Here is a 25,526-nt window from a genome sequence, read left to right on the forward strand (position 1 = left end):
CGGTTTCTGAAAGTGCAACCTTCAAAAAATGAGTTCCAAACTCGTTTAATGAATCTGCGCTGTTTCCGCGAGAGCTCATCTGTGGTGCATTGCATGACTTTACTGCAGTCTGGCTCCTGAATACAGATGCACGCTGCACCACACGATGTCATGCCACACAATGCCATCAGACACTGCACGGAATGCCTTGGCCCAGAGGCAAAGCTGTAGTGTGCTATGAGTTGCAGGTGTTTTATTCCATATACAAACTTCTCTGCTACAGAATTGGAGGTTTAATTATAGGAAACAAAGACTCAATATGTCCCTATCATCCTTCCTCAGCATGTACTAATTCAGTGTATATATGGACTCTGTTAGAGCATTTAATTTAAAAAATTGCTGTTGGAGTTCCTAACATGAGTGTCATAAAAACTTTAAGTGAATTTTGGCTTGAGACTAGGACAGAATTTTCAGCAATTACATTTCAATGGCCTTCAGTGTATTTTTGCCGCTGTACTACATGTTTATATAACGCTACATTCTCTCAGCATCGACAGTTATACGGTCAAACAATTAATAAATGCTGAAGAATGTTGAAGGTGTTCTATGTCCTGAAGTATCAACTCTTTGTCTAAGGCTTAATTATTTATATAAAAGTAGAAAAGCACATTGTGGCAGTCTTAACATCAAATTGATAACCACCTAAAGTCTGGTAGACAGGCCTCTGGCTGTACCTGTAGGGGATTTTCTTAGTTTTATTGATTGAGATAGGAAGACCTGTCTACTGTGGGTGGCCCAATTCCCTAGGCAGGAAACTGGGCTGTGTAAAAAAGAGTAAGGGAGTCAAGCTGAGCGCTCACTGCTTTTCTGACTGTACCCATGTGACAAGCTGGTCCAAGCTCCTCTGCTGTGACTGCCCCACCGTGATGGATGACACCATGGACCTGTGAGCTAAACAGATCCTTCTTCTTTTAAGGCGCTGTCGAATTACACTTAACTGATTGTTCTGTGTGCGTGTGTGTTTGTGTATGTGGGTACGTGTGTGCCACAGTGCACATGTAGAGGTCAGAGGACAACTTGTGAGGTGACATGCTCTCTTCTTCTACCATGTGGGGCCCAGATCAGTAGGCTCAGCAGCTCATTGCCCCCTTCAGGTGTGTTCATGGGATATTTTATCACAAAACAGGAAACCAAACCAAGACACACATCTACCTCATTAGTATGCAAATTTTTGCTGTACGCTTTGATGATCTGTAAAATTATAGATCTAGCAAGAATTTTTTTGGTTATGAGTTGATTTATTTTCAGTAAATGTTTGGTTTGCATACCCATTTTATAAACTATATACTCGGGGCTCTTAAAATTTTCTCAGGCAGAAAGGGGCCATGAGTGGGAAATTGAAGAAGCCCTGATAGGACTCTGAAAGAGCCTCAGAGTCCCTGCTGGGAGAGGGAGAAGCAAGGAAGGACTGGAGAGCTCTCTAAGAGGCAGAATCCACAGGCCTTCATCACTGATTGGCTTCAAAGGGGGAGCTAAAAACTCAAAAGGACCGCCAGGCTATTGGCCTTAGGCTCTAGGTAAATGTGGTCCTGACAGAGGCAAAGACCCAGGAGAAGGAGCATATCTCTGTTTCTGGAAGAGGACATGGTACCGTTGACAGCATGGGACCCACCTGATCACACACAGTACACTAAGCCAGCTCTGTGCTGTTGGCTTGGGGATGCTTAACAGATCCTCGAGTGGGGATATCTGGAAATCAGGACTATCTAGGTTCTATTTTCCAGGAAAGCTAATGTGTGAATTTCATAGTAGACTTGCTTTGTTTCAATGGTAACACTGGACAGCTTGGAGTAAGAACAGTGGGCTCAGAGTGGAAGCCTGGGAGAATGAGGTGCTAACAGAAGAGAGAGGGAGTGGGAGAGGGGAGCACATGGTGGCGGGGGAGAGAGAGGGGCATGGACAGTCAGCAGTGCTAAATGCAATGGAGAGGTTCAATGGAATGACGAGAGGTGTCTGCCTATTCAATTGTCTACAACTATTTCTTTGAGCGGTTATTATGATCAGCATACTGTCGCTGTTAAGAACTTCAGGTCTGAGGCTGGGGGATATAGCTCAGTAGCAGAGAGCTAGCATGACTAAGGCCCTAGGTTCTGTCCCAGCATCACACACAACAACAGTAACAACAACTCAGGCTTTGGCATTGGTCTGCCTTAGGTTTTGAATCCTAGCACCAGCTGAGTGATGGGGCCAAGTCACTGGGTTCTCCCCGCTGCTATTTTCTCATTGTAAAATGGCAACAGTGTAATAGCAATTACGTTGTAAGAACTGCGCAGGAGTTAGACAATACCGGAGGCGTAGTGATTACATGTATCAGTCACTCGTCTGGGCTTCAGGGTTCTAGCTGTAAACATGACAAACCAAGTCCTGATCTTGATGGAATTTCCATTCTGTTTGGAAGGAGGAGATTTACAAATCGTAAGCAAAAAGTGTTTAAAAACAGCTAAAAAGAGCACGCACAGCCTGACATGCTGGGACACCTTCTCTGGGAGCCGATGATCAGCGGCAACTTGAATGATGAATAGAGATATTGGGCTGAATGTTCCAAGTCAAAGGTGAACAAACGCAGTGATCTGAAGATAGGAAAGAATTCAGTGTGTCCAAGGAAAAGAAAACCCACACCTATCTAACTCAGGTGCACACTCTTTTCACCTCCTGTTTTTTTTTTTTTTTCCACATAAGTCATGCAGTGAACCCACAGCCAAACAGAAAGCCCTAGAATTCTCGAGATAGATGTATTCACTATGGTCAAATTTCAAAATGCTGCTCGTTCGTTCATGCATTTAAACACAAGGACCCCCAGCTAGGGGTGCTGATTTTGAAGGGGCTGGAGTCTTTAGGGCAGTGTCTCTCATCCTGTGGGTTGCAACCCCTAGGGTGGGGGTGGGGGTGGGGGTGTCGAATGACCCTTCCATAAGGGTCACGTATCAGATATCCTGCAGTCATCTATTTACATTATGCTTCATAACAGTAGCAAAATTATAGCTATGAAGTGACAACAAAATAATCTTATGGTAGGGAGATCCCCACAACGTGAGGGACTGTATTAAAGGGTCTCAGCGTTAGGAAGGTTGAGAACCGCTGTTTTAGGAGATGGGGCCTAACCAGAAGGAGTGGGTTGCTCAGGAGAAGGCTTTTAGCCTGGCCCTGTTTCTGACCCAACCAACTTCTGCTTCTTCATCATTTCTCCACATAGCAGCCAGCTGCTGCAAACTTCCCCTGCCCCGAGACTACCAGCCAGCATGCCTTCCCCACACATGATGGCTGATTCTCTGAAACGCTGTAAGTCATAACAGATCCCACACAGCAGCTTATTTAATCCTTGAAGGCATTATGCTCATCTGACAGACTTGGAAACTACAAACGAGTGACCCAAGGGCCTTTTATCTGTTGCAGATTTATTGAGATGGCCTCCACATTCTCTGCAACTCATCCTTTAAAGTGCAAAATTCAGTGGTTTTGTTGTTGTTGTTTGTTTGTTTGGGTTGTGTAACCAGCATTACAACAAATCGATAACCTTGGACAACTGCTAATAGATTCTCACAGCACTTCCATCCTCCATCGTTCTAGCCCCTGGCAATCACTGCTCTACTTTCTGTCGGTGTGGAACCGTTCATCCAGGACTCAGACACTCACTCCTGCCCATGAATCAGCCACATCCCGACCTGCCTGTCCCGAGAACAGTGACCATCACCACACCTCCTGGTAGGTAGTAAACGCTCCACAAACGGGGAGTTAATAGAATATTTTTTTTTCCACCTGATTCCTACACCTTTAAAGTGAATGTGGGGTTACTGTGGAACAAAGCGTTGAAATGTACTAGTTTCTTGGAAATCATTCTGGTTCTGGTTCTTAGGGTCTGCAAATGAGAAACTAGCCATATATCACAAATTCACCACTGGCCAGAGAGGCTTGTGGGGAATTATGGGAGAGCGAGAGAACTCGGGAGCGAATGAGTGACCTTACAATGACAGCCAGTTAACCACACCACTTAGTCACTTGTCCCCCGCCGAGACAGCGCCGTGGACCATGGCTCGGCCCTTTCAGGAAGGGTAAGGGGCAAGAGCAATTACATAGTTCCTTTCCATGTTAGAGGAAGCCGGGCATGCTCACTGGAGTAGAAATAGAAATAATCTCACACAGCTGAAAATTTTAAAAATTCAATTAAATCTCCCTTGGTCGATTTAAAAATAATATAATAGTTATTTTTATGCCTTAGAAATGATGAAAGTATTAAATATTAAAACTTCTCTAAGCCACCTACATGACTCTTGTTTTAAATTCAGCCGTTCTCTTTCTCCCTGTACACACACACACACACACACACACACCAGTCATTCTAAGGCAGACGATTTTGTTTGTTTGTTTTTACAACTTAAATTTATGACCTGGGCCTGTCTTCTAATCACTGACTTGTTCTGATGTCATTAGAGTTGGGACTGAGAGATGGTTCACTGGGTAGGAGCACTTGCTGTGCAAGCTTGTGGACCTGAGTTCGAATCTCTCCTATCTATATAAAAGTTTGGCATTGCCTCAAGTTCTTGTGATGTTAGCATTGAGGGACAGAGACAAGCAGATTCAGGGAGCTGGTGAGCCAGCCTGGCCCAAAATGGTGAGCTTTCAGTTCAGTGAGAGATCCCGCCTCAAAGGAAGAATAGAAGAAATAATTTACAAACAGAGCACATACTCACAAGTGCACACACACACATGCACCATACACCCATTGCACACGTGCAAAATGAACAAGCATTTTAGTGGCACGTGAAAGAGTAATGTAAAATGGATGACAAAGGAAAGGCAGAGCACACATGCAAACATGTATGTTCCACAACACTAAAGACACCATTGCTGGTGTGTGTCAGGAAGGAGACCTAAGCACTTCCGCTGGGAACTGTGTCCCCATTGGGGACTCTGGCCTAGTGACAGTTTTGCTGATAGTAATGTAGTTAGAGTTTTTCTGCCTGGCCCAGTCAGGACAAATCTCTCTTACCCGCCAGTCCCACAGTCGTTCAGACCCAAACAAGAAAGCACATGGAAACTTACATTGTTTACAAACTGTATGGCCGTGGCAGGCTTCTTGTTATCTACTTTTTCTATCTTAAATTAACCCATTTCTGCTTATCTATACTTTGCCACATGGCTTGTAGCTTACCAGTGTCTTTACATGTTGGTTCTCATGGCGGCGGCTGGCGGTGTCTCCTCCCAGCCTTCTACTTCCCAGAATTCTCTTCTCTCTTGTCCCGCCTATATTCCTGCCTGGCCACTGGCCAATCAGAACTTTATTTACACAGAGCGATATCCACAGCATAGTAATGCTAGAGAAGAGCCCTAGTTGATCATTTGATACTCTGCATTCTCTGTCTGTACCTGCATCCTTCGACTGTTCCTGCCTCCTTCCTATGCACCTGCATCCTTTGTACGTTCCTGCCTCCTTCGTATGCACCTGCTTCCTCTGTCTGTGCCTGTTTCCTCTGTATGTACTATATCATTTGTATGTACCTGATCCTTTGTTTGTTTGTACCTGACTCATCTGGACATACCTTATAACCTTTCAGCAAAAGATGAAGCTCTATCATCTGTCCTGGTTTCTGACATTTGGGGTGAATGTTTAATGCTCATTCCAGGGGTCTAGAAGCTTCGCTTTGATTTTTAGGACATGCTGCAGACACCAGAGGATCAGACAGCACCTCCCAACTGCATAAGCAAGACTTGTTAATTGATGGAGAAGGGAATTCTACACGGAGAGGCTGAACACAGCTGTCCCTCAGTATTTATGGGGGTGTGGCTCCAGGACTAGCCAGAGTAGGCGAGTGTGACGGTCAGTATCAATGATCACCTTGATTAGATCCAGAATCACCAGGAAGATGGGCTTCTGGCTGTGCCTCTAGGGGGTTATCCTGACTTGATTAATATGGTGGGAAGACCTGCCCACTGTAGGTGGCGTCATTCCCTGGGCTGGGGTCTTTGAGTGCATGACAAGGAGACAGTGAGTGAGCTTGAGCTCATCCCTCTCCTCTTCCTAATGATGGAAGTCATGTGACCAGCTGCTTCAAACTGCTGCTGCCTTGACCTCCCCACCATGAGGAACCAGATACCCTTTCCTTAGGATAGTAGCAGAAAAGCAACCAAAACAAACACCGACATCCACAGGTGTGCAAGACTCTTAACACACAGCACTGCTGTGTTTGCATATTACCTATGCAGTCTTTATTTATTAGTTACTGACGCTCAGGATCAAAACCAGGGCCTTGTGTATGCTAGGCAGACTTGCCGTCACTGAGCTAAATCCCCACTCTATTTTTTTTTTTTTTTTTTTGTCTTCTTCAAGAAATGGTTTCACTATGTAGCCCATGCTGGCCTTGAACTTATGTTCCTTCTACCTCCACTTCAAGGAAGTTGGGATTACAGTCACGAGTCACCACAACCAGCCCCTTAGGCATTTTAGCCACTTCTAGATTATTTACAGTGGAATGGAGTAGCAAGTCTATGGTGGATGCTGTGCAAAGTTATTGTATCAGGGCATCATTTTTGTATGTACATGTGTTCGGGTGTATGTGTGTATATCTGCGTGTGTGTGTGTGTGTGTGTGTGTGTGTGTGTGTGTGTGTATGTGTGTGAGAGAGAGAGTATGTGTTAGAGATAAGAGACAGAGAAAAGAGAGAGAGAGAGAGGGAGAGACTCTGTGTGTGTGTGTGTGTGTGTGTGATTGAGAGAGAAACAAAGACAGAGAGTACAGGTGTGAATGTATGTGCATGTATGTGTGTGTAGATGTGATGGGGGCCAAGGGTAACCCTAGGGTAGTATTGCTGAGAAAACATCAACCTGTGTTTTGAGAGAAGATCTCTCACTGGGACCTGAGGCTTGCTGATTGCTAACTAGGCCAGGCTGGCAGCAGTGAGCTGCAGGAGTATGCCTCTGTCTCTACCTCCTCAGTGCTGGGATTACAAGTGTGTGCTACCATGCCCAACTTTTTATGTGAGGGCCGGGAATCGAACTCACATACTTACAATTACATGGCAAGCTCGTTACCAACTGATGAGCTCTATCTCCCCAATCCCCATTTAGGGAATAGTTTTGAAAAGTCATTATGTGTTTTGCACTAACACGATTTTTTTTAAAAAGTATTTTCTATCTGTAGCTGGTTAAATTTGCAGTTGATTGAATCTGATGCAGAGGGCTGACCGGCCTTGGTGTGGTCTGAAGGTCCCTAATTGATGTTCCAGAGTATCTGACTGTTACCGCCTCCCCTCACAATGGCTGTTTACATGCAGTCGAAGACGGTTGTCTGGGCTTTGAAAGCTTGCTTCTCAGCGTATCCAATTTGAAGGTCTTCTCTTTGCAGCATGGGCCTGCACACACAATCACTGGGGCCACAAGAGAGGACAGTGGCTGCAGGGGACTGCGGCTGGCCTTTTGAACTCATTTGGAGTGGGCATCAGGGCAAAGAGACTTGTGTCTTCTCCACTTGAACAAGATTTTCATCACTCGCTGGCTGGTTTAGAGGCTTTGAAATAACGTCCCCAGACACACTTTCTATCGGCGGCTCACTGGGAGCCGGGACACACAGGGGTACTTACACGTGGCTTTACCAAATCCAGCAGACATACAAAGCACAAACCCAGCCAGCCAGGGAAGATCTGCTTAGGGACATGGTAGAGGTCATGCCTAGGACAGTGAGGAGTGTAGGGCAGCCTGCTTTTATGCTGTGGAAGCAGAAGCAGCCAACAGCACAGAATGTCTAGAATGTTCTTTTCACTCAGTCACTGAACACTCTTTTCTACTTCCCCACTATACCTCCATGCCTTTGCTGAACACGTATTGTACATCTACCGTGCCTATAATTTCTAGACATGGAGGCTATAGCAGTCAATAAAACAGCCCAAATCTCTGTCCGTATAGCCCTCCCTAGATGGAGACAGCAAGCAAGTGAAGAGATCGCATCAAGTTCTGATAAATGGTAAGGGCTAGAAAAAAATCAGGCAGGTTTAGGAGAGGGAATGCCCAGCTGAGGATGGCATGTCACTGTTTTACACAGGTGGTAGGCTAAAAACACTGGGGTGTGAGTCATGAGGATGTCGCAGTGACCGCAGCAGAGAGGAGAGCAAGTCAAGATCCTTGATAAGGGCGCATGGATATGAGAGACCTGATACAGAGGCCAGGGGTTGGCCCAGATGTGGCTGGGAGGTAAGGAGTGAGAGCTTAGACCAGGCTGGGAGAGCTGGCGGGTACTCCAGGCCATTGTGAGCCTCACATGCCTCTCTGAGATGAAAGGCTTTGGAGAAGTTTGAACAGAAGACTGGTGCTATTTTTATTGTTTTCATAGGCGTCCCCTGACTGCTGTGTGAAGAGCAGGCTATGGCAGGGGGCCCGATTGGAAGTGGGGACACTGGGGATCTACTGCAGTGGTCCAGATGAGAGAAGGAGGCCATGGGGGTGGGATCAGCAGTCAGAATGTGTTTGGAGGACAGAACCAGTATGATGAGCAGACAGACTGCCTGTCAGAAGAGGCCCGGGAAAGAGGGGTGAAGGGTGACTTTGGATTGGCCCACCCAGAAGAGTGGACTGTCACGTGTTGAGCCAGGGGTCCTAAAGATGGAGCAGGTTCTTTGGCCAGAGTCCCATTTTGGGTTTGTGAGGTTTGCAGACACTGGTGGGGAGTTTTGAGTATCCAGGGAAAGGTGTTGTCTAGGAGATAAGATTGAGGATCATTCACCTCTAAGTGGATTTAAAGAGACGGAAGGGTCTGTGGTGAGTGTGAAAATATACATAGAGAGAAAACAAAGGAGGAAGTCCTGGGACTTGAGGTCAAGAAGACCTGATTGGGGCTTTCCATCTCCGGGGGGCTTTTCCTGGAGAGAACACAGAAAATGAGGTCCTCATCTGGCTGGCCAATGTTGGCGTGAGATGAGAAGCTTGACCAAGGGCCCCATCCTTACCATCAGTGAGCCAATCTAAACCGGTCTTGATGCTGTCCCCCCCAGCTCCAACAACCAATCAGCGGTTGCAGCGGAAATGCCGTCACTCCTCTACAGAGCCACGACCAGGAGACCTGTGTACGTCACCTTTATATGGTCTTAACCTTGAGTAACTGAGGGAATGGTTGGACAAATGGCTGAACCTTGGTTTTGTGTCTCCTAGCCATGTGGCTTTGGGCAAGTCTCCCAACATGTCCACGTATGTCACAGGCTAGTTTTGACAACTGGCTAGGATATGCATGGAGAGGCTGCCGCTGAGCCCAGAAAGTGAAATGCACTTTTTATACCTCCACATACTCATCCCAACAGCCAGCAAGCAGGTATTGCTCCTTTATAGATACTTTACTTTATAGATAAGGTAAATAAATTTGGCTGTTAGCTCTAGTAGCCTGGCAGGAGGAATTAATCCTTTAACCACTGTGCCAGACCATTGCTCCAGAATGCTTAAAATGTTTCTTTTTTCTCCTATTTGTGAGTCATTTAATTATCTGGCTCTAGCTTGGTTTTCTCACTTTCCCTTGTCACTGAGTTGCATTCATTATCTGACCCCAGAACAACTTTTGTCCTCTTCTGTTCAAACGGGCAGTTCTGTGCAGTGGCCAGTAAAGAAAAATTCAAATGTACCGGAAGACAAGCAATAAAGGCCTCCTGGCGGCCTCCGAGGCTGGGAGCCTGGTCATGCAGCTCGGGAGACAAGCTGTGCTGCAGTACAAGTTTCTCCTAGAGTAGCTGGGAACTGACCAGGAGGGAACATTCTGGTTTTGGAAAGCCGTGAAAATCGGAACAGAATGAAGGGTTGTGTTTGGGGATGCTAAAAGTCCCTCCATCCTCTGCATGCACGTATTTGTAAGTGTGTGTGTGTGTGTGTGTGTGTGTGTGTGTGTGTGTGTGTGTGTGTAACTGAAGGCAGGGTGTAGATGCACACTTGCAGGATATGTGTGCTCCTGTGCACTGGAATAAGTAACATGGCCCTTTGGGTATTTAGCACAAAGAGACGGGCTGGATGATTTTCCTGGTTTCTGCATCTTCAACTCATCAAGCTGATGGCACAGAGCAGGAAAACAATCTCCAAAGAGAAAATAAAACCACACTCCTCACAAAACAGGACTGCCATATTTAGCCAATAAAAACACAGGACACCTAGTTAAATCTGAATTTCAGATAAACAGCAAATACATTTATTGTAAGCACACATTTTATGCATCATTCTGGACACCCTACCCCATAACCCCCACCACACACTGTTGTTACCTGCAATTCGGATTTTACGTCTGTAAAACGTCTGACAAACTCACCACGAACAGAACAGGTTTACCTGCTGTCTTTAAAGCAATCTAAAACCTACGAACCACATTTGGATTTAAAAAGATCTGATTTTCTTGTCGGACTTGCTCTTTTTTTTTCTCTCTCTCTTTCAGGAAGCCCCATAGTCACTAGATAATGTCATCTGTGAGATGGGGGAAGTGGTCTCAGGAGCCCTCTGCTGTCTCCTGCAGACTTCGTGTCTGTAAAGAACCATGGCTCGGGCCCCTTCAGAACACTGTGCTCTCCAGGAGAAAAACCAATTAAGAATGTTTTCAAAGGATTGTTCAGAGCAGGCTTTAGTAGCCAGCACATATCTCGGCCTGTCCAATGTCTTCTTCCCTGTCTACCTTGCACGGTGGTAGAATCCTTCCTAACACACAGGTAGCTGAGAAAGTCTCTGGAAGAGATGATAGGTCGATGGGAAAGCACAGGAGAAAATGTCCCACAGGCCCCAGCGGGAGGTGACTCACAGACTGCCATCCCTGTCCTTGCCACCAGAACAAAGGAGGATGGGAGTGATGCTCAGGCTCTCACAATGTGGCACTCTGGACCAGCTGGCCTTCTCGGTCCGCGACAAGGCTGAAGTACCGGTGCCTGCGTCACGGGGCCATTGTTAGGACTAACTAGCATCATCAGTAAGACCTTGATCAATGTTAGTCATTACTGACGCCTGCGGCTCTTTCTCCTAGCAAGTCCAGCTGTAATTTTTAAAAATAACCTTGTCTGATGGTGGCTGGAGTACGTCTTCACAGAACAGCATGTAAACCAGAAAACCAGAATGAAAAAAATTAAACAGAAACCCTCCATCTTTCCTCACCTCTTACTTTGTGTCAGTAAAGACCACCCGCCTGCAAGGCTTTTAGAATCACAGATTGCTGGCCCCCAGTCACATCTAATAAATCAGAACCTCCAGGGGTAGAGCTAACATACCTGCATTTTTTTTTTTTTTTTAAAACAAAAGCATTTGTCTTAGTTACAGTTTTACGGCTGTGAAGAGACACCCATGGCCACGGCAACTCTTCAAAAGGAAAAACATTGAATGGGCTGGCAGCTTACAGTTTCAGAGGTTTGGTCCATCATCATCATGGCAGGGAGCATGGCGGCGTGCAGGCAGACGTGGTGCTTGGAGAAGGAACTGAGAGCTTTGCATCCTGGTCTGTAGGGAGCAGAAAGAGAGAGAGAGCTTCTGGGTCTGGCAAGAGCTGGAAACCGCAAAGCCCACCCCCAGTGACACACTTCCTCCAGCAAGGCCACACCTCCTGTTCGTTAATCCTGTCAAATGGTTCCACTCCTTGGTGACTACATGAGCCTATGGGAGCCGTTCTTGTTCAAACCACCACCACTTTCCAGAACATTCTCTGGATAACTGTATTTAAGGAACCCTGAAACTCTTTCGTGTCATATACTTTAAAAAGTTGGATAGGAGTGTACATTCAGTTTATTACCTGCTTTGGCCAAGCTGAGAGATCTTAGATCATCCCCCCTCTCCTCCTCTTCCGCCTCCTCCTCCTCTTTCTCCTCCTCCTCCTTCTTTTTGAGACAGGGTTTCTCTGAGTAGCCTTGGCTAGCCTGAAACTCACTCTGTAGACCAGGCTAGCCTTGAGTTCAGAGATCCACCTGCCTCTGCCTCCCAGTGCTGGATTAAAGGCGTGTGCTACCACTGCCAGGCTGGATCATCCTTCTACAGTTTAGGTTTTCTTAAAGGCTTCAGCTATGGTTTCTTCTCATCCCTCTCACAAAATGAATCCAATTTACAGATTAATACCACTCTCGCCCTCTTGGGCCTCTCCAGTCTGCCATGCTGGCAAAGAGAGACCCCGGTCACCATTGTGTGATTCCCTCTCTCCCCTCTGACTTCAAGGCCCCCTTTGGGGACCATGTGAGGCTCTTGGCTCCTGGTTGTCATACTGTGATTTTATTGCTAGTGTTAGAAATTCCCCCTCGACCCACCCTGCAGTGGACGTGCCAGTGGGGGGTTTGTACATTTTCTTTCCTGAAATATTAATTTGACATATAACACTATTTTTCATTTAGTGCTCAGCTGACCGTGATAGTTATTTCAGCTCAAAACAATCTTCAAGGACTCTAGGGGGAAATGTCCTTGGCTGGCCAACTGACATTTTAGGAAAATAAAATGGCAGTGAAATGCTATTAAAAAACAAACAAAAAAAAACCTCTACAGAGGTGGCTGTCTCCAGTTACTGAGTAATGAGAATGGATATGGAGTGAGCAAGGTTCTTAAACCAATTAGGAAACCAATACACGTGTGTGTGTGTGTGTGTGTGTGTGTGTGTGTGTGTGTGTGTGTGTGTGTGTGTGTGTGTGTGTATGTGCTGGGACAGGGGTGGGGTGGGTGGGTGGTTGCACGAAACCCTGTTCTTAATCCCCATAAACCAAGTGCCTATAATTCTACCACTTAGGAGGTAGAGGCAGGAGGATCAGAAGTTCAAGGTGAGTTCAAGACACGCTGGGCTACATACATGAAACCCTGTGTTTAAAAAAAAAAAAGCCTACTGTCTATGAACTTGCTGAGATAAATACAGTAGGGGAGGGTTTCATGTAGCTCCACACACCACCCGGTATTCCCCTGGGTTGACACTCTATCCAACTGCAGAACGGAAGCTCAAGGGACTGTTATTGGAAAACTTTAAAACCTTGTGGATCAGACATTTCTCAAATGACTCCTTAGGGAAAATGTCCCTTCAGGGACTGGCAAGCCGCAGCAGTAATGTCAGATCCTCACTCATCTTTGAGGAAGCCGGAGGGGCAGGTCTGCACCCCTAAAGTATTTGTGTAGGTGTCCCAGCCGGGCTGACCAAAGGGACCGTAAGGAGGACTGTCAACTGCTTGGCATTTGCTGGACCCTGAGGGCAGAGCAGAGCTGCCAGAGAAGCCCGAGCTGTTCCATGAATGAACAGATGATTCACTGAGCAGATTTTAATGAAGGTAGCTTCTAATTACTGAGGGATGGTGTGCCAGGCACTCCAAGGTTGATTGAGGAAGCGCAGGAGGACAGCCTCTCCACTCTGGGGAGTAAATATTTGGAATGGTGCTGCCAGGCTAGCCTTCTGGTGAGGAGTGAAAGGGATGGGGGTAATTAGCTAGACAAAGCCCGTGGAATTAGGACGTGCTGGTCTGACTTCCACTCACCACAAGTCTTAGGAAGAGGAATCTTAAATATGTGGACACTTTATTGTAATAGGGATAATGTGGATGTTGTCCCATTATTCGTCAGTATGTGTGGAACACTGGCTCCGGATGCCCCATGAATGCTCAAATCCTTTTGTAAGTAGTATATTTACATAGAATATGTGCACATCCTCCCCTACCCTTTATTATTATTATTATTATTATTATTATTATTATTATTATTATTATTACATGTTTGTGTGTGTGCTTAAATTCAAGTGCACATGAGTGTGGAGGACAGCTTTGGATGTCAGGCCTCAGTTGCTCGGCCTATTTATTATATTTGATAGGGTCTTCCACTGGCCTGGAACCTAGCAAGTAGGCTAGGCTGGCCAGCCGCAGGGATTTGTCTGCCTCTCCAGCTCTTGGGATTACAAGCATTCACCGCCCCTCTGGCTTTCTCTCTGTGTTTTTGGGGGCTAAGCTCAGGTCCTTATTCTGGTCCCTAATAGTAGTACAGTTGTTATCATTGCCATTTGAAACAGAGTTACTTTATGTAGCCTTGGTTGGCTCCTAACTCTCTGAATGGACCAGGCTGGCCTGGAACTTGCAGCAATCCTCCTGTTTCAGCCCCTTTGGTGCTGCAATTATAGGTGTGACTCACCACCTCAGCCCTCCCTGTACTTTAGATTAATGAGAGTGCCTATACAGTGCTACAGTCTGTGCAAAAGCCACGTGAGTGGTCGGTATATTGCTTGTTTGGGATCTAATAGCAAGAAAAAGGGCTTTCCATATTCAGGACACACACAGCTTCCTTTTCCCCGACTGTTTTCAATCCAAAATTGGTTGACTCTTGACCATGGATACTGAGGACATCAGAACCAGCTGTGCTCACACAGATGTTCAAGTTGCCCACTTAACTCATTGCTTGCCATCTAGAAACCCTAGTTTATTTCTTGTATAATGGCGTGAGGTGTCCACTTCATGGAGGGGGGGGGGACTAAATCAGATAATCATATGCACAGTCTGTAAGTACAGTACTGGCATGGCCAGGAGGTAGTAACTCACGCAACTAGACTGACGCTTCTGGAACTATTGGCCAGAATAAATCTTTTTGTTCTTTTTTTCTTTTGGTGCATGTTAATTGCTACACTATTCACATTATCTAAGGAATAGATCCATGTGAGGTTTTTAAAGACTATTTTATTAGCATATATCTATAATATTGTGTTTCATGATGGCACTTTCAGACATGTATATAATGTATCTTCATCATATTTATCCCTCATCACCCCACTTTTGTCGGTGCCCCCCCAATATGTTAGTCCTCTTCCTAACCACCCCCCTTCACTTTCACACTTTTTTTTTTCTGGTGACCTCTGAGTTTCGTTAAGATTGCTTGTGAGAACACGGGTGAGCGTTATTTACAAGAGTGTGGGCACCCTAAGTGGCCACACCACTGAAGACCATGTCTCTTCCTCACCCAGCAACTGTTAGGAAGAGGCGGGGCCCCTTGAGTCTCTCCCCTCTCCATGTCAGGCCCATCTCGGGCAGGTCTTGTGCAGATAACCATCGCTGTCATGTATTTAAGAATGTCGCTGCCATGTCATCCTGGAGACAGCTGGAGAGCCACAACACTCCACCCCATCCTCTGCTTCTGCACCATTCCCCGAAACTTGGAGGAGGTAATATAGATGTCCTGTTTAGAGCTAAGCAGTCAGTAGTCACATGTTCCTAGCTCTTGGATGGTCAGAAGTCTGCAGTCACCACTCGCTATGGAAGACAAAAGCTTCTCTGATCAAAGCTGACAGCGCTAGTCTATAAAAACAGAAAGGTTTTAAAAAAATATAGAAGCACATCATTTTCTGTTTCCCTCTCCTTCATCTAGATCCTCCCATGAACCACCCTTGCTCTTTTTCAAATTTATGGCCTCTTTTGAATTAATTGTTGTTACGTGTGTGTGTGTGTGTGTGTGTGTGTGTGTGTGTGTATGTATGTGTGTGTATGTATGTGTGTGTATGTGTGTGATGTATGTGTGTATATGTGATATGTATGTGTGATGTGTGTGTGTGTGTGTGTGTGTGTGTGTGTGTGTGTGTGTGTCCTTAAACACATAAATACAACCTGTTTAGTCTGTATAATGTTTTCCAGGATAACCATTTGGTATTGGATAACCAGCTGGTATATTCTTCCCTCCATGGAGGGGCATTTCCCCAGGTTTCACCAATCCTTAGTTGCCTGTAGTTCTTTGTTTAGGATTGAGGCATCATGAGCTCCCCCAAACTCCCATCCACATTAGCACGTCTACTGGTGTCATGCTAGGCAGTCATGTTGGTGAGACTTCATGGGTGCAGCTCCTAACATTTCCTCATCCCTAATCAAGGAAACTTCTCTTTGCCACAGACAGAGACCGTTATGGAAAACCACAACAGATCAACATACAGAGTGCTTTTTATGCAGAGGATTTTGTGGTTGTGTTCTTCTCCTGATTTCAGATAGGTCCCCACTCTTTGGGATAAGCCATTAGAGATGTTCCTTCTATTTTTCATGAGGTATATTTTTGTGGACAATAACTAAAAATTCTCTGGCTATTTTAATATCTTTTTTTGTGCTTTATGATATTTTCAATACAATGCCTATAATGTGAATGTATTTCTTTCTATCCTGCTCAGAATTCACTATGATACCTGTATATGAGGATTCATATCTTTCAGCCTTTTAGGACATTCTTAGCTAGGTGGTTTATCATCTAAGAGTGTCTTCCATCCTGGACTTGGTTAACAACCATCCTTTCAGTGTCCTGTCCCTCCTGGTTCCTGTAATTTGGTCATTTGATCTCAAGGTTTGATCAGACTCAGTTTGACTTTTTCCAGTCAGGAAGCACACAACATTTCTCTTTGGGATGGTGACAGCTTCTGGAGCTCATTGCTGAAGTTTCCATTCTGCTGGGGTTTGCCCAGGGGTGATGCTTAGTGTTCTGTATTCTTTCTGTTTTGCATCTAGAAACCCTCACAGTGGGTTAACTGGGTCAAAGGGTAATACATACAGATATAAGATTTTTCGAATAACCACTCAGAGGCTTGATATTACTTATAAATGTTTGGCTGGTAGCTCAGGCTTATTACTAACTAGCTCTTACACTTAAATTAACCCAGAATTCTTATCTATGTTTAGCCATGTGGCTTGGTACCTTTTCTTGGTAGACATTCTCATCTTGCTTCCTCTGTGTCTGGCTGGTGACTCCTGACTCTGACCTTCTCCTTCCCATCATTCTCAGTTTAGTTTTCCTCCCTAAGTTCCTGCCCAGCTACCAGCCAATCAGCGTTTTATTAAACCAGTTCGAGTGACAAATCTTTCTATTATACAAGAGGATCATTCCACAGCATATCCCTGGTTCCCTAGCTGAGGCATGGAGCCTTCGTGTGGTATTCCTCTGTATGTCTCTTATTGTACCTGAGTTTCTTGTGTGTCATCCTCACAACTCTGTTTTACGTCCCTCAAAAGCTGGCAGCATACTCTCAAGAAGCAGTCAAGGACAGAGCATAAGGCTAAAGAAATGTCCGAGGGTACAGATGGGGGTGTGTGTGTGACATCCTAAGTGCCGAAAACCTTACCACCGCAGTTGGGAACAAAAGGCAAATCTCCAACTACCATGACAGCCAGATTTATTCATACCCAGATGTCATTTATGCTCAGCATTTTGTCACCCATCTTCTCTCTTGCCCTTTAAATGTCACGTTAAATAAACTAGCATATTGTGCCATGCTATGCAGGGCTCCCAGAAAGGTACAGAATGGCTCCTCCCCAGGCTGGAGCAGTTGCCTTGGGCTCTGGTCACTTGGACCTTGGACAACGTTTACTTAAAACCAGGAGCAGATCCTGCCAACCGTGCTCAAGGCGGGAGGCAGTAACACAATGCAGCAGGAGTACGCTTGCTCGGCCTCCAGTGGGAATGGAGATGTCGAAGGAGAAGCTTCTTCGTGGTGATGCACAGCACTTAAGTCCTCCAGAATGGTCACAGTTCTGCAGCCATGTTCTCTGAGGTTAGTGAGCTGGCATGGCTGAAAGGCTCTGCTGACAGGGCTCTGAAACTGGGCACCTGTTGATGGAGATGCCCAGGGTTAACTCTGTTCAGACTTTATTTCTAAACTCCAAACCGAATATCGCCATTGTCTGTGTTAGTTAAGGGCAGGATGGAGAGTTAAGTTAATGCAGCAGCCTATGAATAAACATTTATTGAGAACTTCCTGTATGCAGGCTGTGTGGGTGTCTGTATATCCATGATGACCTTGTTGGTAATAGAAAGATAATGAAGGGGGGTAGAATAGGAGGAGAAGAAGAGAAGAAGGAGGTGAGTCTGGGATAAAATACAGCTCCCTCCCCAGCCTGATTATTTAGTCCTGCCTCAGCATGTGGGGGAGGGGTTATGCATCAACAGACGAACCTGGGGAAGGGGAACCCAATTTGATAGCCTTCCGAGGTCTGAACACTGGCGGATACAGTTCACTTGTGTTGGACAGAAATGTCAGTGTTCTAGAAGATATTTCCTAATTTAAACATGATCACAAGAGTTATGTGACACTCCAGGTAAGTGGGCTTCAGCAATCCAGAACTTGTATCTGGATCCCAGGTTCCAGGGAGCAGAGGCCGTCTTGCTTTTTGAGTACAGAACCCCAATCGGGCGCCATCCCAGGAAGAGTGTTCCTTCCCCCAGGAGGTAGCATGATGGGTCAGCACCAACAGGGCCAGTACCGCATCCCTTCATGTGGTCTGTGAGGAACTCTCAGCGAGGGGAAGGGTCCTCCTCTGTTAGTCTAGAACTTCAGGAGGAGGTGAACTCCCTGCCGCCCTTCCCTTTCTGGTACTGCTTCTGAGGTCACAGCAGCTAATGAGCAGCTCTGGGGCTCATTTCCTCAGAGAAACGAAGTTGTCCATTCTTAGCATCCCCTGCAACCCCGTCAGCCCCGCCCCTTGCATGTGCCTACTGATCAAAATGGAAAAAAAATTGTGTTTTGTTTCTCTTTGTTTTGAAATGGGGTCTTGCTATGCAGCCCAGAATTTCCTTGCTTTGAATTTCCAATACTCCTGCCTCAGCCTCCCCAATAAATTTTGGGATTATAGATCTGTGCCACCAACATGCCTGACTTGACTTTTTTTTTTTAATAAAATAAATTATAGTCATTGTATACGGGCACCCAAGATCAATGAATTGTTGCGTTTTCAAACTCTCCATCTTACAGCAGTTTGTACAACATTGATCTGTATGTTTGTTTCATCTCTTTTCTGTTTTTTTGTTTGTTTGTTTGTTTTTTGTTTTTTTAAATTTCAGATCCAGTTCCAGTTCACTGCTGTGTTCAAACCTCTGCCCATTTTTCCCTTGAGTTTTTAAGAAAAGGGACAGATGTGACTTCTTCGGAAGGGACACACACTGTCCCGCGCTACAGTGGCTTGCTGGAGAGGTGTGGCCTGGTTCCCCACATCTCTAGTTAATTTTCTTAGCCTCTCAAGGTTGTAGGATGTGAAATTGTATGTGGAACATGCATGTACACAGTGGCTGCCCAGGGAGCATGCCCAGAACAGTAACTGCTAGCACTGTCTGTCCCTTTGCGGATGACTCCGGGTCCCAAATGCTAGCTCTAAATTCAAAGGCCATCAAGAGCCAGGAATTGAAGGGCTGCAGCCACTTAGTATGGAATAATCAATGAGAAACAGAAGAGGAAATGATGATGAGCTAAAAGGATGTCAAAATATAACATTAAATATTATAATAAAAAGAAAAGGAGGGAGGGAGGGAGAGAAAGGGGAAGGGGTGGGTGGACAGAAGGCAGGAAGGGTGAAGGAGAGAAGGATGGGGTGGGAAAGAGGAAGAGAAGTAGGTAACAATGTGTGTATCAGCTGGATGCCATCAGATCACAGCCCTTACTCTGAGTTAAACGTCAATGTGTTTTAAGTGCTGACCGAGTCCCACTGGGAAGCAATCTCAGGTCACAACCTGGAGTTTTTAATGTTAGCACCATGGGAAACTTTCCAATTTCTATCCAAAGAGCCAGGTCCCTCTAAGCACACAAGAGAGAACACTGATCTATCCATCACCTTGTGAATGAGAGGGTCAATTTAAAATAATTGATTAACAACCAAAGTCTAAGAGCAGCTGTGCCTTTATGTTTTGTGGTCTCTTTGCCAGCGATACTGGGTTTTGAGATAGGCAGCTTTCTGGTAATTAAACTCCATGGTATTAGTTTTAAACATGAGGATATGAGTTTCTTTGTTGGAGATCCTCCAGGCTCAGGCCTGGAAGGACTGTACCGTGGGGCATGGATGAGACTCACTAATAATATTTGTAATGTCCAAACATTTATGTGTGCCCTTCAGATGGCTAGTGTTCAGACATTTCTTAAGCAAAGGCCCAGTAAGGAGAAAGCAAGTGGTATGATTTGAGAAGGATGAGAAAGAACTCACATCTTTGTTACCAAATCTCTCTCCAATGGCCCCTGAAATTCTCATATTACTTAGACCCTTGTGGGAAAGACATTGAACACTTTTCTGAAAGAGAACTTCCCAGAAGACCCCAGAAGACACACCACATTGACCTGTTTATCCCAGGAATCTTGCTTCAAAAGAAGGATCAGGAAGAATATCTCTCTCTCTCTCTCTCTCTCTCTCTCTCTCTCTCTCTCTCTCTCTCTCTTTCTCTCTGTGTGTGTGTGTGTGTGTGTGTGTGCGCGCGCGCGCGCACATGCACGCATGCAGCAACATGTAGAGGTCAGAGGTCAGTATCCATTATCTTCCTCCACTGCTCTCCAGTTTATTTTTTGAAACAGAATTTCTTACTGAACCCGGAGCTCGCCAATTTGGCTAGACAGGCTGGCCAGAAAGGTCCAGGATCCTCTTGTGTTCACCTCCCCAGGGCTGAGATTTCAGGTGTGCCAGCGTACCTGGCTTCTTATGTGGGTGCTGGAGATCTGAACTCAGGTCCTTATGCTTACAAAGCAAGCATTTTACCTGCTGAGCTATCTCTACAACCCACGGAAGTAAGCTTGGGAGGATAAAAGCTGAGGGAGACACGTCTACGAAGCCACACATTCATTTCCCCATTCTGCCATCATTTATTGAGCACCTACTGTATGCCACCGAGCATGTAGCCCAGGGGAGGAGAGTACACAAGAGCATGGATAACATGGTAGGGCATCGGTGAAGCATAAGGGCATCATTCAGCGTCATGCCCTCCTCAGACAGGGCGGCCTGGGAACGGAGGAAGTTGGAAGGACCACTTCCTGGAGGAAGTGCTGGGACTAAGTCCTGAACATGGCTGGTTAACAAGAACTCCTCCTCCATCCTTAGACCTTCCCTGTTTTATCAATGACCTTGATGCATACATCGAAGGGACATTTGTCATCAGCAGAGGGTACAAAGTTAAGAGAGATGGGGATTACTTTGGCCAGTGTGCCAGAACAAGGGCTCGCTCAGGAAGATCTTCCAAAAGTCCTAGGGAGATGGCTCAGTGGGTAAGAGTGTTTGTCCCACATGCACAAGGGCCTCAGTTTGGATCCTCAGTGGCCCACATTAAAGCTGGGGATAGCTGTGTATGTTACCAACCCCAGTAAAGCAGGTGGAGACAAACAGAGCCTGGGAGCTTGCTGGCCAGCCAGCCTAGCCAGAATGGGGACCTTTAGGTTTGGCAAGAAGCCCTGTCTCAAGAGAATAAGGAGGAGGGAGCATGGTAGAGGGAAGCACCTGATATCTTCCGTGGCTTCTGCATGCACACGCGCACACACACACACATACACACACACACACACAAGGGTAGAGGAATGTGCAAAGCCCAACACAATAAAACCGAATATAGATACATAAAGACCTTGTGCTTATGTTTTAAAGATACACAAACCAACACACCAAAACACCAAGCATCTCCATAAGTTGGATAGAAAATGAGAGATGAAAAACAGTTTTTTCAATATGTTTTGGCTCAGAAGTCAGCCAGCTATGGCTCATGAGGCAAATTCAGCCAGTTGCCTGCTCCTTACGAACAAAGTCTTCCATCTTGTCTAAGGCTACCTTCATGCTTCAGCAACGGAGCCGAACAGTTGCAACAGAGACCATCTGCACCACAGAGCCTACAGGCCTTTCACGGCAGTGCCTGTTCCTCGTTCCAGTCCATGGCGGTTCCAGTGTGAGTCAAGAGTTGTGACATGTGCATTCAAAGAGCCACCTTAACACCAGCACACATGGGGCCGATCCTTTGTGAATGAACCAGTGCATGCATGGAGAACCGGGAAAAGGAAAGGATGCCTCACCTCGGCCTCCCTGGACCAGCTCCCACCAGAGTCGTAAGCTCAGTCCTTGGGATCTACTTAGGCAGGAATCCTGGCCCTTGGGCTGCATGGAGGAGGGGTGTAAGGGGTCCTGGAACATGGGAAGAAATAAAGATGTTTAGCCCGCGGGAGCAGACTCCCAGGGAGATCAGCAGGTTTATCAGCGTCATAACACTGACTGCTGAGTCATATGTAGCAGGCTCCCTTTCACATCGTCAGGCCCCGGGGATAGACAGTATTAGGGTGCATGGTTTGCAAATGAAGAACCTGAGGCATAGGAGGATTCAATTGCCCGAAATCACACAATCAGTGAAATGGCAAAGCTCGGACTCAGTCCATGCAGCCTGCCTCAAGAGCCCACATGGTTGGTTGTATATCATTTATTGTAGGCCATCGTTTGAAGGGATGTGAGTCACTCTGTTATCTCTGACTCCAACAGATGGAGCGGCAAGCAGAGGAAACAGACACACACTCTGGTTCCATGCCCCCCCCCACAAAAAATCCTTTCTAATGTCCAGAGATAGGGTGGGTGGTTTGCCATGGGGGTTAGAAACCATGACTAGTATGTGTTCAAGTAGGAGCCAAGACACTTGGCCAAGGTTTCAGATAGATAGATAGATAGATAGATAGATAGATAGATAGATAGATAGGTAGATAGATAGATAGATAATAGATAGATAGATAGATAATAGATAGATAGATAATAGATAGATAGATGAGAGATAGATAGATAGATAGATAGATAGATAGATAGATGAGAGATAGATAGATAGATAGATAGATAGATGAGAGATAGATAGATAGATAGATAGATGATAGATAGATAGATGAGAGGGAGGAAGAGAGGGAAAGATAGGATTCCAGAATGAGCAAGAACAGTTGGTCTCCAAGAGTCTGTCATGGTCTGAGACTTGGGTGGTTCCTAGGATGGCCTCATGGCAATTAGAAAGCAGAAGGGGGAAGTAGGGAGGGGAAAGGAGAGAGAATATACAGCCCCCATGGGCAAGATTGCAGTGATGCATTCCATTTCCGAGGCCCCACCCCAGAAAATTTCCATTACCTTACAATGATATAGATGAATTATGAATCTCTCTGTGGATTAACCCATTGACGAAGGCAGAGCCCACAGTGCCCAGTCACCTCCCAGTGACTAGAGGAGCCAGCTAGGGACCAAACCTTTAAGACATAAGTCTTTTCACAGACACTTAGAGCCAAACCGTAACCGAGGGCTGTATAATTTGAAAAGTCTCCTTTTATCCCCCCCCCCCCCCCCCCCCCCCGTCTTTCCACCATGATGTTTGATGTATCCCCTTGCTGTGTTGGAAATCACTTTATTACTAAAAGTTAATGGCGGTGGTTGTCGATATAATATTCTCATTTTGTCAGATGACAATTTATGGGGCCTGATTCTCCTGCTTCAGAGAAACAGGTTCTGAGGTAAGGGGTTCCCAGATGTCCCATAAACTCCCACAGACTAATCAAGTCGCTATGCCTGTGTTCTTTCACTCAGTCCCACCTGAGGGGATAAACAATAATGTCCCACTCAAAATATATGGCTGCTTCCTGGTTAGGCATTAAACAGTGAGAGTCTCCATCCACATTTCTGTACTTTCTACGGAAGCAAAGTTTAGCTGTAGACCAATGGTTTCTGTTTGTTTGCAGTGCTGAGGACTGAATTGAGAGGGCCTGGGCTCTGCCCTTCACCCGGATCCCCAGACATCTTGTTTACATGTTGGAGTGCTGAAGATCCCAGGCAGAGCCTCACACGTGGTAGGCAGGCTAGACCAACTGAGCTACATTCCCAGGCCCGCCAACCATTTCTGCATATGAATTTCTCCGGAAGATAAGGTAGTACTTGACAACAGTAAGGACTTCAGCCAGCGTGCAGTAGGCTCTTAATGCATATTTGCTCAATGTATGCAATTAATTAAGATTGATTGACTTCATGGGAATGGGGGTATCAAGATTCTCTCTCTCTCTCTCTCTCTCTCTCTCTCTCTCTCTCTCTCTCTCTCTCTTGTTGTTCTAATAGTAACTTGATTAGTTGATATTTTTCTTGTCAAGAAGTTTGTGCTGTCAGTAACCAGACAAACGAAACTCTGAGGATCTCTTTGAAGGCATTGCTTTCCTGCGGGGGCGGGGATCTTCTTCATAAGAAAAACGTATTATCTAGCCAAACGTTATGTTCCCAGACTGCTTCAGGCCTATAGCTATCCTAACTCCATGGTCACACAGAGAGTTGCCAATCCAATGAGAGCATCAATTGTTAAGTGGCCGATTCACTCCCTAGACGAGGGTACAGGCTTTTGTGTCTAAGGAGCCCACTTGATTCATTGTGCACAGGGACAGAGCATTCCCTATCTGGCTTGTTTACTGTGTGTTTTAATGAACTGCCTCTCATGGCAGCTGATGCTCCAAATGGTGAGATAGATACTGGAGTTTGTCTCAGTGTGGCTTAAGAGCTGCTGCTTCTAATTCTACACTCTCTCTCACCCATTTCTGTTCAAGAATCACTCGAGTTTCTAATGAAAACAAAAATGACAATGTAAAACTTTCAGAGGGTAGATGGTCCCAGGGACAGGGCAGGTGATGTTGAGCAAAGGACTTTGCCTTTACAGGTTGTGTGCTTCTGACGCTAAATGACAGCTCACACAATGGAGGAATAAGGATGTGGAGTGGGTCCATTCATTCCTAAGTCATAGACCCTTGTCACCAGGTCTCTGTACCCACATATTGTCAAACCCTGTGTATGTGTGCGTGTGGTCTATCCTGAGATAATATTCAAAATGTTGATCTAAACCTATAGTGGGGCACTAACCATTCAGCAGGTCAGCTGTTGAGTGGAGCAGGATGCATTTGAAGAATGCCTATGTGGTGGATGTTAACTCTTTAATTCCTTTCTCACTTGGTGTGCAAGGGATGTTTTGGGGAGAGGCAGGGGGCTTTGAACAGGGACAGTTTACTAGCTGGAACAGAAGTGTTTATATACCTAAACAACAGTACAGCTGTGCTGGTACCACCAGCTGATGGTGTCAGTTTAATTATCAAAGCCACCAGACACGATGGAGCCGAATGCAGCCGTATTTACCCACCCCCACCAAGTAGAAATATTATTGTTCTTTTCCCTTCCCAGGTAAATGCAACCACTGTGAAAATGTAAAACACAGTAAGCTAGGAAGGTGGTTCCTTCAGTATAGTGTTAAAACATGTCTCTGAACCCCCAAATAAAAATGATAGAGCTGACACAAAACCCAAGAGCACATTCCACAGAGCAGGGGACAAGGTCTCCCAATCCCTGAAGACCTGTGGCGTGTCAGTAACCATGGGAGAATGCAGCTGGGGGCAGCTAGGCTTCTGACTGTCAGGAGAATGCAGGGGTCCTCAGGAGTCCACAGATACTCAACCACGGAACCCGGGGCCAGCCTGGGTGCCGGAGCTGTGGGTGGAAGGCTTGCTGTCTCTACAAGCAGATGGGTGGAAGGAGTTTGCAGGGGGAAAAAAAGAAAGGAAAACTCAAGAAACTGAGACAGTCAAGTCCTGTTATTACCAGCCGGCTGCCTGGGGACCTTTTGCTCTACTTGCATAGAATTTTGATAGGCGAGGAGTAGGTCTTCCGGATCGGCAGTGCCCGGCTCAAGCGCCAAGGGCTTATGGACTGGGTTCAGAGACTCAGAGGCTTATAGTTCCAAACCCCGACAACTAGAGGCTTATGGTTAAGGCTTCAGAAGCTAGAGATTTATAGCTCTGGGAGCTTAGGTTAGAGGCT

General features: G+C 45.9%; 1 long non-coding RNA gene across 1 annotated transcript; it reads left to right on the forward strand.

Moving 5' to 3' along the window:
- The first annotated feature begins 3,616 nt into the window (after window positions 1-3,616).
- On the forward strand, window positions 3,617-23,647 carry LOC118570953. The gene is made up of 3 exons (XR_004943277.1): window positions 3,617-3,741; window positions 21,499-21,775; window positions 23,423-23,647. It is a non-coding gene; the product is annotated as an uncharacterized LOC118570953 (long non-coding RNA).
- The last annotated feature ends 1,879 nt before the right edge of the window (window positions 23,648-25,526 follow it).

The sequence above is a fragment of the Onychomys torridus genome, chromosome 20, assembly GCF_903995425.1.
Source record: "Onychomys torridus chromosome 20, mOncTor1.1, whole genome shotgun sequence".
NCBI classification, from domain to species: domain Eukaryota; kingdom Metazoa; phylum Chordata; class Mammalia; order Rodentia; family Cricetidae; genus Onychomys; species Onychomys torridus.